This window comes from Pseudophryne corroboree, chromosome 6 (assembly GCF_028390025.1).
Source record: "Pseudophryne corroboree isolate aPseCor3 chromosome 6, aPseCor3.hap2, whole genome shotgun sequence".
NCBI lineage: Eukaryota > Metazoa > Chordata > Amphibia > Anura > Myobatrachidae > Pseudophryne > Pseudophryne corroboree.
The window spans coordinates 511440485-511446484 of record NC_086449.1 but is presented as its reverse complement, the minus strand read 5'-3'; positions in this window follow the sequence as shown (position 1 = coordinate 511446484).

The window sequence follows — 6000 nt, the reverse complement described above, 5'->3', positions numbered from 1 at the left end:
CAATTTATTTATATGAAAAGGGTAAACAGGTTGTAAAAAACAAATGTCAAATAAGTTTTGCACAATACAAATGTATTTAATATTGAACAGACAGCCTGTATTGGTGATAAGACTTAAATTATGTACACACCTATACAATCGTTGGTCCATTCTCCCATATTGGGTTAATGGCCAACAATTTCATGCAGTGATGATCTACGATCATTAGCCAATAAATGGCTTATAATGCTCCTGCAACAGTTGGGTCCAGGAGGTTGCATCTTATGTGCTGCATAGCCGATCTCACAACACCCATAGAGGAGTCGCTTCCCTGACTGCTGCTGTCGTTACCTCAAAGGGGGTCACAGATAGATAAATACCGCTCAGCTGATCTGGAGTGTTTAACCCAATTAGCCAGGGATCGAGTAGGTGTGTACCCAGCTTACGTGTATACTGCAGCTAGATCAGCTATCATATTTTCAGTCCCAATACAGTCGTGCCTCTGTCACAACATAATTTTTTAGTTACTCTTGTGTAAGTTCTAAGGGGTCTATTCATGAAGCAGTGAAAAGAATGGAGAAGTGAGCCTGTGGAGAAGTTGCCCATGGCAACCAATCAGCTGCTCCATACAATTGTACAGTAAGCAAATTATAAATGTTACTTCTATGCTGATTGATTGCCATGGGCAACTTCTCCACTGGCTCACTTCTCCACACTTTTCACTGCTTCATGAATAGACCCCTAAATTTAGAACTTACATTAGAGTAAAGCTGGGCACACGCTGTGCAGGTCACACTACAAATCAAATAAACTCAATCCTCAGAGTGATTATCTGATCAGTGTGCACCCCGTACACACTGAGCTATATTTTCAGTGTGTACTGTCTTCAATGAGATAGGGATGTCTGACACCTCAAGTTTTAAGCAGATGATAAGATGCAGCCTCCCAACCCAACCGTTGCAGGACCATTTTAAATTTTTTATCAGCTAACACTCCTGCACACACACCTATGCAAATATTCCAGCTGGTAAGCTAATATCAGCTGATCAGAGCGATAAATGCATAGCTGTGGTTCACAAAACTGCCAGCATCTAAGCAAACAAATTGGTAATCAGGACAATATATACAGTAGATACTGTACCCAAACAGAGTTAAGACTGCAGCCACAAGCAGAAATGTGAGAGTGCACTTACATAAGATGACGCTTTCAGTTTTTATAATCAAATTATTTGTCTCTCAAGTATACTGTAGCATTTAAATTTGTTGAAACAGTGTTGCTGTAATTTATAAAATAGTTAACTCTTGTGCATCAGCGAGTCTGATAAGTTTAAGTGTTACTATATTTTTAACACATTTGATATTGGGTAATCTGAATTTCCTAAAAAATGTCTGAAAATCTAAAGTACTGGTGTTAACAACTATTTTTTTTTATCACTTGCTTCATGCATTAAAAACACCAATGCATCTCTCTTATTTTAGTGCATGCTGTTAACATTTTTATGTGTATTAATAATACATATGAAACTTATACATATTTAATGATGAAGGTTACGTTAAGAGCTCTAGTTTGATAGGTAATATTAACCTGCTTACAGAAACTGTTGAATAATTTATACTCATTTGAAACAACAAAATCAACTGGTTTTTTTTAAGGTCAGGAAACACATAATTTCTATTAATACTATCATTACATATCATGGGAATTAAGTAAGTAAATATTTACATTTAAGTCAAAGTGATGCAACATCTATACAGCTACTAAATAATCCATGCTATATAAATTGAGTTCTAAAACACTTCTCCCAGTAATATATATTTTTAATGACTAATGTAAACCCTTGGTTTTGTTGCTACAATTTTAGACCTAACATGCTTCTAGGAAAATATTAGTTTTTCAAGGAATAATAGCTATTAACCATTAAATGAACACATTGAAGGGCTTGTAAAATACATTGCCTGTCTGTGTGAACTACACCCAAAATTTTTTGTTTTATCTTCAAGAGTAAACAAATCTTTCGAAGATTCTTAGCAGCTAGATTCATGGGATGAAATCAAGACATTTGCATCATAAATGTAGATGTATGCTGTACGTTGATGGTGGAAGTTGCATCATATCCATTCACTGTATCCAGGGCTGGTTCTAGATATTGTGGCGCCCAAGGCAAAAGTATTCCTTTGCCCCCCCCCCCCCCAGGCAAAATAGGGTTAGTGTCTAAGGCACGCGGCAAAAAATAGGGGCGTGGCTTCATAAGGAAGGTGCATGGCCACAGAATAGTGCCGATTCATCTTACACCACACAGTATTGTCCGTCAGTCGCATACGTAGTGTCCATCAGTCACATTACACCACACAGTAGTGTCCATCAGTCACATTACACCACACAGTAGTACCCCTTATACCATGTTAAAACCCCTTACACACAATACACCACAGTAGAGCAGAGTCCCTTATACATGTTACGCCAGGTAGCCCCTTATACACATTGCACCAGGTAGACCCTTATACACGCTGTGACAGGTATCCCCTTATACTCATTGTGACAGGTAGCCCCTTATACACACTGTGACAGGTAGACCCTTAGACACATTGCACTTATTAAGTGCCCCGTATGCAAGGCCCTTGTTAGTAGTGCTCCCAGTAGTAATGTCCCCAGTGGTAATGCCTCCATGTAGTATTGTCCCCAGTAGTAATGCCTCCTGTAGATATGCCCCCTGTAGTTATGCACCCAGTAGTTATGCCCCCTGTAGATGTGCTCCCAGTAGTTGTGCCCCCAGTAGATATGCCCCCAGTAGATGTGCCCCCTGTAGATGTGCCTCCAGCGCTGCAGGCCGCAACACCTCGAGGACCCGCCCGGCTTGCCCATGCCTAAAACCACTCCTGACTGTATCATACAGGAAGTGTTTGTAATACAGGAAGTGGATCTGCAGCCATTAGTTAGTATGATTGCAGTGAGTAAAGACATACATCGGCATCTCACCAGTCCTATGGTAATTTGCACACAGACATGGTGCCAGAAGTCTGGCTGTGATGGCACAAGGTCCCTGATGAATAGACCCACTGTTTTTTTGACAATTCCATCATGGATGCATGGCTCAAAATAAAAAAATTGGTATGTATACTGCTGTGCATGACCCTCAGACAAGTAAAAAAAATACAGGTACATTCCTTGCTCAACTTATGAGTTAGAACTGAGGCTGTTGATAAGGCAGACACATTTGTCTATTCAGAGGGGAAGATCAGGAGGATCCAGAAACACTAAAAAAGAATATTCGATGACATATGCTAACAGTGAAAATGAAATAATGGACAGATATTCTTTTAACACTGTGCCGAGCTCCTCTGTGAGTATTCAGTCATATGCTGCCAGATTGAAGCTAATAGATGCATACTGGTACAGGTCTAAACCTAAATTTGGTGACAGACAACTTTATACTGCATGTTTCCAAATGCTGACCACACCAAGTTCATACTGTGGATACTCCACCAGAAAACACCCAGACACCAGTCTCCACTATAAGAATATTGAGCTCAGGGCCAAGAAGGGTGAACTATTTACCACCATATTAGATAAGAAGACAAATATTGCCATCAAAATAAAGAATTGACTCTGGCACCAAATATAACATCATGTCACATGAACTCCTCCAGCACACAAACCCCAAGACACCAATAGACTGCTATCACAATATGAATCTAATTGCTTATGGTGGCTAGGTAATAAACATAATGAGCATGGTCACGCTGCAATACACAAATTTCAAGCTGCAGTTTCATATACTGGACAGCACTCCTATGTTTGCCAGACAGCTTAAAACTAGGGTTAATAACTTTAAGTGCTGATATGCATGTCATTCCAGAGATAAAAGACTCTGCTGATCTGTTCAATAGTAATACCAGTGGGAAACTCCTAGTCACCTATCACATGTATTTAGATGGGACAGTTTCTCCCAAAGTATATGCTCCCAGAAAAGAGGACATCTACAGAGAAGGAGGTTTGTGTGTGTCTGGGCCCCCTACTCTCTAGCTGACAGCACTGTAACACTGTGCAGTAGGGTTACTAGGGTGGCCATTTCCCAGTGATTTTCCTACTGCACATTCACAAAACATTGGGAAAATGGGCACTGCATCATTATGGGCACAGCAAATACAATGTTATTTACAACTCTAGATTCCAAATGTGGAGTCAGGTAGAACCAATGGACAAGGAATTATCCATGTTCATAACACTTGTGGGCAGGTACGCCTTTCTCTGAATGCCCTACAACTTATGCACTGGCAGTGAAGTATTCTAACATTGCATGAAGTATCTCTTTAATGGATACCATTGTGAGGTTATTATTGATGACATCCTTGTTTGGGGTTGTCCATGGAAGAACACAACATGTACTCTAAAGAATCATTTAAATCACTATGTAGTGAAACCCTGACAAGTGTTGTTTCACAGTTACTGAGGTTCCATATGTTGGCCATCTCCTAACTCCATAGGGAGTTAAGTGAGATCCTGTCAAGTCACAGGCCATCCACCACAAGCCTGCACCCACAGATAAGTTGAGTCTTCAGCGCTTTGTGGGTATGACCACTACCTTTCAAAATTTCTGACACACTACAGTGAGGTCACAGTCCCACTCTGCCAGCTTTTGCACAACAATGTTAAATGGTGTCTTTTGGACTGCCATGCTGATACAGTTTCTCAACTCAGTGCTATGAAAATTATGATGTGCATGTTCCTATTTTGACCTCTGCCAGTGCCTCCCTCCCAGCATGATCTTTGTGCTGTCTGCCTGCAGTGTTACAAATCCATCAGTTTTTCTTCTATGCCCTTTCAGATGGAAAAGAAACTGCTGGCTATAGTCTTTGCTTGTTAAAAGTTTAATGAGTTTATCTACAGTATGTGTGACAAGTGCATAGTTGAGACAGACCACCAACTCCTAATCTGTCCCCGCAATCAAGTGTTACATTGTCTTACACCCACACACCAATATTTAAAGTACAAATTTATTACACACAATAAATTGTATGTAATGAATTTGTACCTTATATATTGTTAAAAAAAACAACTAACTTTCTGTTATATTAGTTAAGGTATGAAAAGAACAATTTGCATCCCCTTTCTTAATTAAATATAGCACTGTAATTCATATAAGGGATAAATTATAAACGTAGGTTTCAATGTTATTAGTAGTTACTAAGGAGTTCAAGAGTTCTGTGAGCATATAAAGATGTAATTGTAGCTAAGAGAATGCCCCCCTATATACAGTATATGACTATCAAAATGTTACATTATGGAATTTATTTAGCATTTTTGATACTACTGTTTGGAATAAAAAGTTGCATAATAGTCTGACACTTCAAGAACATAGAGCCCGATTCAGCAAGGAATGCAACTACGATGCATTCGCATGCTGAAGCCCTTTTGCAGTGTGCGCACATGCAGAAGCCGCACTGCGCATGCGCACACAATGAGAACACCTCTGCCTGATTGACAGGCAGATTTGTTTGCAGGGAGGGAAGGGGCATCTACGCAGCAAATAGTGGGTGGAATTGCAGCATTAGGGGGCATGGTCTGGACAATGCAGGCATGTCCGGACCGTTTGCGAGGCAGGCTGCAATGGCTGCATGACATCACATGCAGCTGGTGCGCCCCAGATCATGGCAGGTAGCCATCTGCCTTTGCAGCTGGGCTACGCAGGCAGAGGGCTACCCTTATCATGCGAGCACTTTGTTGCCCATAGAGCACTAAGCATAAATTAATCTAACCTAGAATTAAGGTAAAGAGTTTGTGAATGTGTTGCAGCTATGCTCTTTGGGAAGTAACATTTTCAAAATGTATACTGCTAATTTCATCCTTTTGGATAAGTATATTTAACAATACATACAGCACAATAGTGTATTACACACCTAATAATAAGCAACTATAAAATGAATAAATGTTCATGCAAACAATCATAATGACTCTGACCATGCATTTCACTGTTATTTAGGTTGTTTTTCACATACTGTATGTAGACAAGCATATTATTT